Here is a 14098-nt window from a genome sequence, read left to right as displayed (position 1 = left end):
TGAGCTGCTAAGACAGGGACAGGAGGAGAAATCTAAGGCCAGCAGAGATAGGGCCACTAAGGAGTTTCCCAATACTAAGCATAAGCAGGGGCTGAATGAGCTCCCCCCTCACATCTAGCGAGGAGCTGGGGGAAGACTTCAGGAACAGGCCGTGTTTGCATAGACACCCCTACTCTGCCTAGCTATGCAGCATGATGGGGCCGCTTCCCCAAAATGACCAGTTTGGGATGGTGGTAGGTTGCAAATCACTTTAGGACTGAGTGGAATGAAATGTTATTCTCCTTCCTTGTACGAGTGAAGGGCAGCAGAACGTACCTAGGCCGTCCTGACGGAGGGGTGGATGGGGGAGGAATCGCTCTCATTGGACTGCAGAGAAGTGATTGAGGACGTCACCCTAACCCAGTGGGCCCCAAACATTTCACACTGCGCCCTCGTACCCATGGCTGTGGCCCCTCGGAAGCCGCGGTCAAGAACCGGGGCTGGGAGTGGGGCCGTTGCTTGCTGGGGAGAGGGGTGCGGACAGGGGTAAGGGGGTCGAGGCCGGGCTGGGAACCAGGGGCCCAGGCTGAGGGTGGGGTTGGGGAAGAGCTGGGACAGAGTGGGGCTGAGTGGGGCTCCCTCCCTGCCCTCCATGGGGGCTGGCTCAGGCCCTGAGGTGCCCCCATCAATCCTCCTCTGTGTCCCCCTAGGAGTCACACCCCACATTTTGGGGACCACTGACCCCTACTCGTTAAGCAGGGGCTAGTGATGCCAAAGCCCAGGGAAAGGGAGAACAAGTGCGGGGGCCCCAGCACCGGAACCCTGCCCCCCCCCACTTCTGTGTGTGGCTCCGCCCCCTTCCACACCTTCCACCCACGGCCCCACCCACTGTCACCTCTGTTCCACCCCTCCCCCCACTGGCCCCACCCTGTCCCTCCTTTGCGGCCCGCTGCGGCCCGAGACCAGAGAAGCTCTGTGCCCCTGCTGCAGCCCCAGGCCGTAGCAGGAGTGGGAGCTCCTCCAGCCCTGGGGCCACAGTGGGAGACTTTCCCAGGGGCCCAATTTGGCCAGGGCCCCAGTCATGGGCCCCACTGTCCCCTTGGCGACGCAAGGTTTGGGAGGCTGAGCCCCAGCCTCCATTACGAGCCGCCCAGGCTACCTCTGCTCAGTGGGTGGCCAGTCTCCTGTGTCTCTGCTGTTCGTGCTGGGAGCCTGGCCGGCCTTAGGGGGGGCCCACGGCAGCCGCCCAGGGCTCCAGGGGTCAAAGGGCACCGTGGGGCCGTGCAAAGGTGCTCACTGCTCTCCCCTGCCCCAATGCTCCTCCGTGGCCCCACAGAGGCTGGGGGGAGCGAGGAGCAGCATGATGTGCTCCTGCATCCTGGTCACTTTCCCCACCTGGGCTGGGCTGTGAGGAGCATCAGAAGCTGCTGCTCTCTGCCCTCCCCTGACGCAGCCCGGCTGAGGAAAGTGACCTGGATGCAGGGAGCTCGGATGACGTCCCTTCTCGCCCCCCTGCCCCTGCTAGGGAAGGCTGCTGTGTGGTGTCTCCATGGCTGCACTTTCAGGCATGCAGGTTTCTCGATCCCGTTGTTCCAGGGCATCCTACTAGATTGCCAGCTGCTTTTCAACTGCAGTGTGGAGACTGTGTGTGTGTGGGAGAGACAGTGTGTGTGTCTTGAGGAAGAGTGAGTGTGTTGAGGTAGGTAGGAGCGGATCATTATTATCCCTACTTGAAAGAGGAGAAGCTGAGGCTGAGAAAGGAGAATTGACTTGTCTGAGGTCACACAGCCAGTCAGGGGCAGAGTTGGGAATAGGACCCAAGAGCCCTGATTTTCAAACTAACCATCAGATCTTGAATTTCAGACATTGAATGACCTGAATAAAGTGCGCTCACATGAGCTTAGAATCAGACTGAACAGGTTTCAAACCTCCAGGAGGCTCTTACCTTCTAAACAGGGACGGCTGTTTTCTAGTAAAATCACTGAAAGGGAAGGAGAAAACTCGAAAGAGGTTCCTCCTGGTGCTCACGTCCGTGAACCCGAATACTCTCTCAGTCCTCAGAGAGAGACCTGGAGAAGGAGACTTGCTGCAGCAAAGCCACAGGGTCTCTGATGTTTCCCTGGCCCCTCGCCCCTGTCCTGCCTGGCTGATGTCAGCATCTCTCTGTGAGGTCACCACCTCCCCACCGCCTTTGACCAATAGTCTGAGGTCCTGCAAAAGGCCTTTGTGATGTCACTGCCACACCCCTCCCTTGCTGTGCCAATGTCCTGCCCCTGGCCAGGCACTTTGGAGGTTTCAGTTACTCCCTGTGGATCACCCCACTCAAGGAGCGTTCGTTCTGGGCAGCAAGCCGGCTAGACAGGGAAACATCAGACGCTGCTCTCAATGCTACACTCAGTTTTTCAGAAATTACTCGACTTTATGGCCAGAAGAGACCATTAGAGCATCTAATCTGACCCCCTGCGTATCACAGGTCTCCTGTATGACACAAGAGCTACTTTGGGGGCAAACACATTCCAGAAAGGCATCTAGTCTTCATGAAATGACATCAGGAGATGGAGAATCCACCACTTTCCTTGGTAGCTTCTTCCTATGGTGAATCATCCTCACTGTTGAATATTTGTGCCTTAGTTGTAATATGAATTTGTCTCTTTTCACCTTCCAGCCATTGGGTCTTGTTATGCCTTTCTCTGCTCCATTCAAGAGCCCTTTAATACCCAATCCTTTATCTCCATGAAGGCACTTCAGCACTTCAATGAACTCACCTTTCAATCTACTTTTGATAAGCTAAACAGGTTGAGCTCTTTCAATAGCTCCCTAGAAGGCAGTTTTCTACAGCCCTCAGAACATTTTGGTGGCTTTTTACTGCTCTAGCTCCAATTTCACAATATCTTTTTCAAATGAGGACACCAAAACTGAAGGCTATTCCAATATCAGTCTCACTGATACCGTGTCAGCTCCTGTGATGTTATTGACATAATCTGTAACTGATCACCATTGCAACCACTGTTCTACATTTGCAGCCAATATTGTAGAAAGATTGTCGTGTAAGGGATCTATGGAGAGGTTCTGATTGGCTGATTATAATGATGCTATCTCTAGATGTTTCAGAGTAGCAGCCGTGTTAGTCTGTATCCACAAAAAGAACAGGAGTACTTGTGGCACCTTAGAGACTACAGCTCACTTCTTTGGATGCATAGAATGGAACACACAGACAGGAGATATTTATACATACAGAGAACATGAAAAGGTGGAAGTATGCATACCAACAGGAAGAGTCTAATCAATTGAGATGAGATGAGCTATCATCAGCAGGAGGAAAAATTTTTTTTTGAAGTGATAATTAAGATGGCCCATAGAAGGTGTGAGGAGAACTTAACATAGGAAATAGATTCAATTAGTGTAATGACCCAACAATTCCCAGTCTCTGTTTAGGCCAGAGTTAATTGTATCTAATTTGCATATTAATTCGAGTTCAGCAGTTTCTCTTTGGAGTCTGTTTTTGAAGTTTTTTTTGTTGCAAAATTGCCACCTTCAAGTCTGTCACTGAGTGGTTAGAGAGGTTGAAGTGTTCTCCCACTGGTTTTTGAATGTTATGATTCCTGATGTCAGATTTGTGTCCATTTATTCTTTTGCATAGAGACTGTCCAGTTTGGCCAATGTACATGGCAGAGGGCATTGCTGGCACATGATGGCATCTCTAGATATGTATCATTTTTGTTGTTGACGTTATGAATATTGGCTGTATGCTATCTGTATTTCAAACTTGTGATATGCTTCTGGGGAACACCCCGGACAAGTTGGTGTCAGTTCTGCCTAGCCTGCTTGATGGCCCATTAAGGACCATCAGCTATACAATCGACCCATTGAGAGAAGGCAGATATGTCTTGTGACTCAGCAAGGTCTGCAGGGACCTGCCTATGGACAGAACTCTAAGGTTTTTCTGTGCCACGCGCTGGATAGAGTGTCCTTGGGACAAAGAAAGCAAAGACCATATGGCAAGAGACTAGAAAAGGCTGATACCTCATCTCCATTTTGTCTTCAATCCTGCTTCATACCTGGAGAGACTTTGCTACAAACTGAAGCTCTGTACAAAGGACTAATGACCCATCCCAGCTGGGGATGTACTCCAGAGACTTGATTTGAACCTGCAGTTTATTCCATCACTGCTACAAGCCTGAACCAAGAACTTTGCCATTACTGTATGTGAAGGGTTCAAATCCATGTGCATTTTATATAACAACCTGGTCTATGGATTGTGCCAGCTCTTTTCCAGACCCAAAGTCCAGAGTATGGTCAAGGACCAGAGGCCTAGCAAATAGTGACCAGCTAAGAGAAAGCTGGGGTAACCAGAAAGCCTTGCTTGCTAAGGTAGGCCTGGTCAGCAAATTGCCAGGTGTTGGAGCTAAGAACTAAAGAATTGTGTCTTATTCAGAGTTGCAGACTGAACAAAGAATCCCTCTTCCTATTGTGTTAGTCTCTTCTGTAGGAGACATTTTTCCCACAGAGCCAACCTTGAGTTTATGAAAACTTGGCACGTCCGTATAAGATATGGCATCCTTCCACCTCCCTTCCCAGGGACCAATGCCTGCCTTAAGACACACAGAAAACAATCTTTATTGCCATATACTTTCACTCTTTCTTTGCTTTAACCCCTAGGAATGTACCTGTTGGACAATCAAAGGAGTTGCTCCATTCCTATGGACCTCAAATCAGAATTCAACATATATTTTATACTAATAACATTATCAAAGTATTAATGAAATGTTAACTTGTTAACTTGAGACCATGGGTGGAGGCATTATATAACCTGTTAACCATTGGCTACTGTGCTATCTTGTCTTGCTGCAAAACCTATCTCAGGGTTTGGAACTGCCTATGCCGTCACTTTCCCCCACCCATGGAAAAGCTATATATTCTATTGTAATTAATTAATTAACAGTGTCTCTGAGCCTAATATGCAAGGTGACACTCTGCCAGCGCTGTGTGTAATAAAGTCCTATTCTTGACCTCTACACGGTGTAGATTTGTGTCCTTCACAGACACCTGCTGAATAAAGAGGAGATTCAGCATCCAGCTTGGCTGAATGTGTCTCCTCTCCCCACAGCTTGGTGATTTTTGAGGAAATGGAGAAGACTGCCTTTGCCTAGCTGTACATCGCTTGCAAAAGAAACAGGTCTTTTTGGTGACAAGTGTTGAAAGGAGCCATTAGACAAATGTGGAGACAGGAAAAATGTCCCCCAATTGAACTGGCATCTGTGGATGCTGAAGCCACAACACAAAGTGCTAAACAGTATATGAGAACGGCTGGTGTCAGAAGAGTCTCTACCAAAGCCTTTCCCACCAGCAGGGGCCTCTTTGTGCACAGAACTCCTGGTAGCATGATGGCTGCAGGCAGTGGAGAACTCCATTTTGGCATCTCTTTGTCGGTGAACATCTGCAGTGGCTGTTTAAAGGTCTCTGGATAGTGATCTTTGGGAAGAGCTGGCTGAAGTGTCTTCCTAGTAACCAGGAGATCCTGGCTTGGCCTGCCAGTTCTTCCTTGCAAGTATTGAGGGAAATGGGGAACGTCTGTAGTTTGGAATTTGCAGGTGTTGTCCTGGTCCATCAAATGGAACAGTTGCAAATATTTTATTGAGGCAGGCACCATGGCTTAGCTGGCTAAAGTACCTTTATAGTAAACAGTAGATCCTGGGTTCAAATCCCAGTGGTGCCTTGTTCTATGACTTTTGTCTCCTCTGCTCACATTTTCCTGTGTCTTTCCGGGAAACAGAAGAGACCTCCCTTGGTATCCAAGTAATTGCTTGCTAAGGAAAAGGTTTCTTTGGAGAGAAACATTGGAAAGAATCAGATCACAAGCCTGGAGCTGATGAAAAGGCTGCTGTGACTGGCATTAGCATGGTGGTTGCTTCAACTGCAATTGCTGCGACACAAAAGCCTGCGCCACACGTCCTTGTGATTCGCTGGGGATGTCTGCACACAGATGTCATGTCATCTTCCTTTTGATTGTCACTGATGAAAAATGGAGCAGCTGGGAGAAAAGTCCCAGAGGCACCTGCCAGGTAAAGTGGAGGTTCATAGAATCATAGAACTTAAGATCAGAAGGGACCATTATGATCATCTAGTCTGACCTCCCGCAAGATGCAGGCCACAAAAGCTGACCCACCCACTCCTGAAATAATTCTCTCCCTTGACTCAGCTGTTGAAGTCCCCAAATCCTGATTTAAAGACTTCAAGTAGCAGATAATCCTCCAGCAAGCGACCCCTGCCCCATGCTGCGGAGGAGGGCGAAAAAACCTCCAGGGCCACTGCCAATCTACCCTGGAGGAAAATTCCTTCCCGACCCCAAATATGGCGATCAGCTGAACCCCGAGCATGCGGGCAAGACTCTCCAGCCAGACACTCAGGAAAAAGACTTTCAATATCCCAACATTGACCCTCGGTACTAAATACCAGTGGTGGCACGTTATTGACCTATTGACTAAATCACGTTCTCCTATCAAACCATTCCCTCCATAAACTTATCAAGCTTAATCTTAAAGCCAGAGAGGTCCTTCGCCCCCACTGTTTCCCTTGGTAGGCTGTTCCAGAATTTCACTCCCCTGATGGTTAGAAACCTTCGTCTAATTTCAAGCCTAAACTTCCGACTGCCAATTTATATCCAATTGTTCTCGTGTCCACATTAGTACTGAGCTGACATAATTCCTCTCCCTCCCTGGTATTTATCCCTCTGATATATTTAAAGAGAGCAATCATATCTCCTCTCAACCTTCTTTTGGTTAAGGAAAACAAACCAAGCTCCTCAAGGTTAGAGATGTAGCACCCAGTAGTGCCTTGCGAAATGTGTCCACTCCTCCCACCTTTTGGTCAATTTTTGAGGAAACAGAGAGGACTGCCTCTGCCTTGCAATGCTTCCAAAAGAAATCAGTAGTTTTTTCTGACAAGTGTTGGAAGGAGGCACCTAGAAACGTGGAGACAAGGAAAAGGTCGCCATAACTCAACTTGCATCCATGGCTCTTGAGGCCACAACGCAGAGCACTAAGCACTGTACGACCACAGCTGGGGAGAGAAGGGTCTTTTCCAAAGGCATTTTCCACTTGCAGGGTCCTCTCTGTGCGCAGAATTCCTGATAGTTTGATGTCTGCAGGCACTGGAGATCACTATTTTGCCATCTCTCTCACTGTTTCAGTGAACATCTGCTGTGGTTGTTGAAAGTCTGTGATGGGATCTATGGGATGCAACCTGAACAGTGGGACCCCTGAGCCCTGTGTCCCACTGCCTGGGCTCCCTCTCACACTATGATGTTGTGAGGAGCTGTGAATCTCTGGCAGATATTGCACTTACACAGACATCTACAGGTAGGGACACATCCAACTGTTACATGAATGCTTCTCCCAGCCACTCATAACACTAATGATAGAGAGCCTCCCGCCAATTCCCCCCAGCTCTGCAGCCTTGCACCCCTGGACCATACCATCTTGCCTTAATCAGAAGCCTGATCAGTGTGAGTTTATTACGCAGGGTCCACCTCTCCCTCACTGTGAATAGTACATGAACCAGCATTGTAATTGAGCTGCGATTTCCCAAGAACTTGAAGCAAAATACACCAGTTTCAGTACAGCGTAAAACAGATTTATTAACTACAGAAAGATGGAGTTTTAAGGATTATAAGTGGTAGGCATAAAAGAGCAAAGTAAGTTACCATGGAAATTAAAGATAAATTCACAATCTTAACTTTACACCTTATTACACTAGGCCGTAGTTCGGTTATGCCACAGGAAGGCTTAATGCTCGAGCTGCAGTGCATGCTGGGCAGGCTCTAGGCCGGGCTCCCACGACAGGAGAGAAGAAGAAGACTGGGCCCCTGGAGGGCAGGCTGGGGCTTCCTGGATCCCATTTGCTCACAGCTAGCGCCCTGCCCCCACTCCCAAGCCCCCAGGTCAGCCAGAATGGAGCAGCGGTTTTCACTCCACCAAGTCCACTTATGGCTTACAGGCAACTCCCAGACCCACCACAGCCCACCATGTCAGCCAGAAAGGAGCCCACTCAGCCTCGCCATTGCTGCTTTTCCTTCCCCCTAGAACCCCTCTTCTCCTGGGCTGCAAGGAGCCACCCCTGGGAAGCCAAGAGGCAGGCACATGATTCTGCCTCCCAGCAGCCAACCGCACCTCCCCCGGCTTTGCAGAACGAATGATGACGCTCTACTAACCCCACTTAGCCGCACTGAGGTGCTTCGCTTCTGCCCTGCCTTCCTCAGCTCGACTTTCCTCTTTTCCCCCATTCCTGCCTCACTTCCTCCTTTGGCAAGTCACGCAGAGGAGGCCAGCAGGAAGAGCCGGCCTCCACCGGCCAACCTCCAACAGCAGAGGAGGCCAAGCCACAAGCCTCCAAAAGGTGACACGCCGCACTCCTCTAGGTTCTCCAGCCTGACACCAAGGTGCTTTCTCCACTGCTATCAGCACCCTCTGTCATGCGGGGGTTGGAGTTATCCCAGGGACAGGCCAATAGGAGAAGGAGGAGGCCTTCCTGAACAGCAAGGGGATCTGGGAAAAGGAAGCCAGCATGTTTCTGCACCAGGGACCTTTTGCGTGTTAGGCAAATGTGATAACCACTACACTACAGAAACTCCATCTGCTTGGCTGTTGCTCACCCTAGCACAGACCGATGGACAAACCGGTGACAGCCCTTCAATAGGTCAGCAGGCAGAGCAGAGGACTGGAGCCGGGGCTCAGGAAGTCGTCCTTATGTCACCCTTGTGACTCCAGCTTGAGGGAGAGCTTCTTTTTCTTCCCCTTGCTGACAAAGAGCAAGAGAAGAATGAAAGGGCAGGTGGGCCAACTCAGTGCAGAAGCCCATGCTGCCTTTTCCTGCTGCATAGCCTGAAATGAGGGACTCGTGGCAGTTAAAGGAACTGCTGCATTTTCAGAAAACATCCCACCTGTGCACAAAGGGGGATAGAAGAGCCTGTTAGTCTGGCACGCTCCCAACTGAACTACTTCAGCAGCTGCTCGGTTTCTTTTTGGCCTCCTGCTTTTCTGTCTGGGATGTTGTTGTCAGCTGTGGCACAGAAAAAGGACGTCATTGCGAGCGGCCCATGAAGACAAGATTCACTTTTGCCTTCCTTGCTCGGCTTTACTTGCTTCCTCGCCCTATTCCTGCCGTAGTTCCTGGGTTACCTGAAGGCGACGGGGGGCCAGCAGTACAAGGAGGAAGTTGGGCAGCTAGACCCTGGTGGCAAAAGTCCTGCCGCCACTTGCCACCCTCTCTTCTCCCAGCATCACATATTGGCCACCAGGGACTTGGGGCCCAGCAGCGCAACGGAAGGCAGTGGACAGAGCCACCCTCGCCTTGAAGCTCCGGCTCATTAAACCACATCTTCAGTTGCTGATGGCCAATGAGAGACCGACATCGCTTGCTATTTTAGCACTTGGAAATGCCATTGGTCAGTCACTGGATCTCTGTAATGCTGTTACAGAACAAAGGAAAATAGAATCTCAGTGTGACATTCTATACCTTTGGGGGAGCAGCTGTAACCCCCTTAATCCTCATTTTCATATCATCGTGATCTTACATATAGAGCATGACTTGTAAGGTATCAGGAAAGGATATGATCTGCTGAAAGTCACTTCTCTACCCATAGATGTAGACCATTCATGCATATGAAGTTATGAGAATTGTGCAGTGTGGTTGTCACTGTGCTGCAAGGTGGGGGAGTCAGCCAAATATTAGCTCCCCAGTGGCACCAGCAAGGAAAGTAACCAACACCCAGACAGGGTGTCAAACAACCCATCGACAGCCATTGCCCAGCAAGGGAGCTACAATGCAATGACTCACCTGCATGAGGACACCCCAGGGGAATTGCTCAGACTTGCTTGGAGAGACGCAGTGATGCTCACCTGACTCTGAAGGGGGGGGGGCAAAGCCATGAGGGAAGAAAGGACATGATAAAAGGAGAGACATTTGCCAGGCTTTATCTCTCTCTGTCACCTACATCTACAGCCACCCCCACACCAAGCAACTGAAGCGCTGATGAAAGGGGAGAGCCTGGCTGAAAAGCCACCAGCCAGCCTGTGGTGAGAAGCATCTGAGTTTGTAAGGGTACTGAAAGGGTTAAGATCATCTTAGAATTAAAAGCAATGAGGAGTCCGGTGGCACCTTAAGGACTAACAGATTTATTTGGGCATAAGCGTTCGTGGGTAAAAAGCCCACTTCTTCAGATGCATGGAGTGAAAATTGCAGATAGAGGCATAAATATAGATTGGAACATGAAGTGACGGGAGTTACCGTACAAGGGGAGAACCAGTGTTGAAGGCTAATTCAGTCAGGGTGGATGTGGTCCTCTCCCCATAATTGATGGGAGGTGTCAATACCAAGAGAGGAAAATTGCTTTTGTCGTGAGCCAGCTACTCCCAGTCCTTATTCAAGCTCAAATTAATGGTGTTAAGTTTGCAAATCAATTGTAACTCTGCAATTTCTCTTTGAAGTCTGTTTTTGAAGGTTTTTTGAATGGCTACTTTGAATTATTGGGTGTGAATGTGTAAACATGCTATTGACTATACAAGTCCCATATGGTCTCGTGATTTGGATTCCTGGTTTTCACCCAGGTGGCCTGGGTTCAATTCCCAGTGTGGGAACAATGCAGAGCTTTTGCTCAGAGGGGAGGCAGGAAATGAAAGGAATGGGAAGGGATCCTGCCAGCAGGGAGTTGGACAGTGTTGGGAGGGGACCCCAGAAGTGGGGTGGGGCAGTGGTCTGGGGAGATGAGGAAGGATCCCAGCTCTGTGGGAAGTTGACATTCTGGAGAGCACAGGCCTGGCATGGGGGGTGGGAAGAGTGAGTGTGTCCCTCTAAACTCACCACCAGCAGACTAGGCAGGCTTGGAAGAATTACGTATTTGTTGGTAAATGTCAATTTCTGTGTAAACACACAATCCAATGGCAAAATCTTTCCATCGATAATCATCACAACTAACAGAAGGGCAAAGTAAGAAACATGTTGCTTGAGAACTTATCCTGTTCTAATCCTCTAGGGTTCCCTTTTGCCTTAGGCACCACCACATGGGCATTTCATATCCCTCCTCATTTTCACACAGACACACAATTTCCTTTGCACAGATCCATGAACAGCAAAACCTCCCTGTGTCTATTGTCTGAGCCAGGGCATTCGATTCCACTGAAACCTTCTCTCCTGCAATGGCAATGGTCAGACAGAGGGAATGCATCCACCTTCCCCCTGGCAGTGAGATATTCACTCTCCTCTTCATGCTGCTGTTGTTATTCCATGAGTCATCAAGGATGGAATAAAAAGCTGAGTTTCTCCAGGGTGAGGAAAGAAAGGAGCCACCAACGCCCGCAAAAATCTCAATGCCCAGAGAAAACCTGCCTCTGTTATTGGACTCCCAGAGGTGCTGGCAATACAATGGGAAAAGGGACTGTCTGAATTGCCAAGGCAGGGAATGAACAATCTACAGCAACATCATTAACCACAAACACACTCTAATCATGCTCCAGCCAGTAGGGAAATGGGCAGGAACTCTGGCTGTTCAGCCATGGCCACACGTACAGAGCTGCACAGCAGTGAGTGTGCTGGGGCAGCTGGTCTGAGCAAACAATTTGTAATGACCCTTCAGTGAGAACAGAACCAGAGTGTAGAAAGGCCCCTGTGTTAAGTGGTTGTGGCTGAGGCCTTAGGTAGCTGGGCTAGAAAACCATGGGTGTCTTTCTATGAAGGTTTGATCCTTGCCAGCTAGACAAGGCTGGTGTGTGGTGTCTCCATGGCTGTACTGTCAGTGTCTGATCACCCACGGTGCCATAGGGAGCCAAGCCTAGACATATTCAGAGACTAAGGTCAAGTCAATGTTTTAAACAGTGAGTCTAGGCTGCTGCAGCTCAGTAATGGAGATGCTCTGTGCCAGGGTTTCTCAAATGTCCTTTCACTGCAACCTCCTGCCAAAATAACTTAATACGTAGCCCTGTAAAGAAGGACCAAGCCCCCCCACTTGGGGGGGGGGGGAGTGCCAAAGACTGAGCCCCGGGGGGGGAGGGCAAAGCCTGAGGGATTCAGCCCTGGGTGGGGGGGCTCAGACTTTTGGCATCAGCCCCAGGACCCAACAAGTCTAATGCCAGCCCTGGTGACCCCATTAAAACAGGGTCACGACCCACTTTGCGGTCCTGACCCACAGCTTGAGAACCACTGCTCCATGCTGAGGGGGGAGAGTTTTCCTGTTGGTGTAGTCAATCCACTTCCCCAGGAGGTGGCAGCTCTGTCATGGGGAGAAGCTATATCAGTGGGTGTGCAAGCTGTGGTGTTTACCACATTTAAGAAGTTTAATCAAACCCCATTTTTAAAACCACCTGTGGTCTGGGAATGGCACAGGAGCTCGATGAAGCAGGGTCTGTCCTTCAAAGTCCTGGAGATCACAATTCCATACTCCTGTTGTAATGGGGGTATAGCTCAGTGGTAGAGTGTTTAATTGCAGATCAAATGGTCCTTGGTTCAAACCCAAGTGCCCTCTTAAAGAAAAGAAATTTTTTTTTATTTCCATTCTCCATTATGTTCAGGAGCTCCACCATACGAGGATGCTTGAAATGAATGTGAACACTCCACATTTCGCTGTCCAAATGCATAAAAACCTAGCAAACCTGTCCATCAGCTGAAATCAGTTCCAAGCCTCTAAGTGTCTAGTTTATGTTTTCATCAATTAAACAAAGGTATCATTCCCTGAAGCAGAGCAGAAGCTTGAAATATAGGCAGCATAGGGCCAATATTCATAATGTCAACTACAAAAAATGATTCACATCTAGAGATAGCATCATTATAATCAGCCAATCAGAACCTCTCCATAGACCCCTTACACAACCACTTCTCTGTAATATTGGCTGCAAATATAGAACAGTGGTCGCAACGGTGATCTATACAGTTGCAGATTATGTCAATAACGTCACAGGAGGTGACACGGCATCAGTGAGACTGATACTGGAATACTGCCTCCAGTTTTGGTGTCCTCATTTGAAAAAGATGTGAAATTGGAGCTGGGGCAGCAAAGAGCCACCTAATCTTCTGTGGGCTGGAAAAAATACCTTCTAGTGAGCTATTGAAAGAGCTCAACCTGATTAGCTTATGAAAAGAAGATTGAAAGGTGACTTCATTGAAGTGCCTTAATGGAGAGAAAAGATTGGGTATTTAAGAGCTCTTTAATCTAGCAGAGAAAGGCATAAGAAGACCCAATGGCTGGAAGCTGCAAAGAGACAAATTCATATTACAATTAAGGCACAAAAATTCAACAGCGAGGATGATTCACCACAGGAACAAGCTACCAAGGAAATTGGTGGATTCTCCATCTCCTATGTCATTTAATGAAGACAAGATGCCTTTCTGGAATGTGTTTGCCCCAAAAGTAGCTCTTGTGTCCTACAGGAGGCCTGTGATATGCAGGGGGTCAGATTAGATGCTCTAATGGTCTCTTCTGGCCATAAAGTCGACTAATTTCTGAAAAACTGAGTGTAGCATTGGGAGCAGCGTCTGATGTTTCCCTGTCTAGCCGGCTAGCTGCCTAGAACGAACGCTCCTTGAGCGGGGTGATCCCCAGGGAGTAGCTCAAACCTCCAAAGTGCCTGGCCAGGAGCAGGACATTAGCACAGCAAGGGAGGGGTGTGGCAGTGACATCACAAAGGCCTTTTGCAGGACCTGAGACTATTGGTCCAAGGTGGTGGGGAGGTGGTGACCTCACAGAGAGATGCTGACATCAGCCAGGCAGGACAGGGGTGAGGGGCCAGGGAAACTTCAGAGACCCCTGTGGCTTTGCTTCAGCAAGTCTCCTTCTCCAGGTCTCTCTCTGAGGACTGAGAGAGTATTCGGGTTCACGGACGTGAGCGCCAGTGGAACCTCTTTCGAGTTTTCTCTTTCCCTTTTAGTGATTTTACTAGAAAACAGCCGTCCCTGTTTAGAAGGTAAGAGCCTCCTGGAGGTTTGAAACCTGTTCAGTCTGATCCATCTGTTGCAGGGGAGTGCTCTGCAGTTCCCACTGTGGGAGGTCCACCCAAAAATGTGGGGTAAAATAGTGCTCGGGCAGTGATCCCCACCAGTGACCTGGGCCATCCTTTGGGCTCTCTGGTGAGAA

General features: G+C 49.2%; 1 non-coding gene across 1 annotated transcript; it reads left to right on the top strand.

Annotated features, from left to right (window-relative positions):
- The first annotated feature begins 12421 nt into the window (after positions 1–12421).
- On the top strand, positions 12422–12493 carry TRNAC-GCA. The gene has a single exon. It is a non-coding gene; the product is annotated as a tRNA-Cys (tRNA).
- Positions 12494–14098: the final 1605 nt, after the last annotated feature.

The sequence above is a fragment of the Mauremys reevesii genome, linkage group 14 (assembly GCF_016161935.1).
Source record: "Mauremys reevesii isolate NIE-2019 linkage group 14, ASM1616193v1, whole genome shotgun sequence".
Classification (NCBI taxonomy): Eukaryota; Metazoa; Chordata; order Testudines; family Geoemydidae; genus Mauremys; species Mauremys reevesii.
This window is presented reverse-complemented; position numbering and strand designations above follow the sequence as displayed.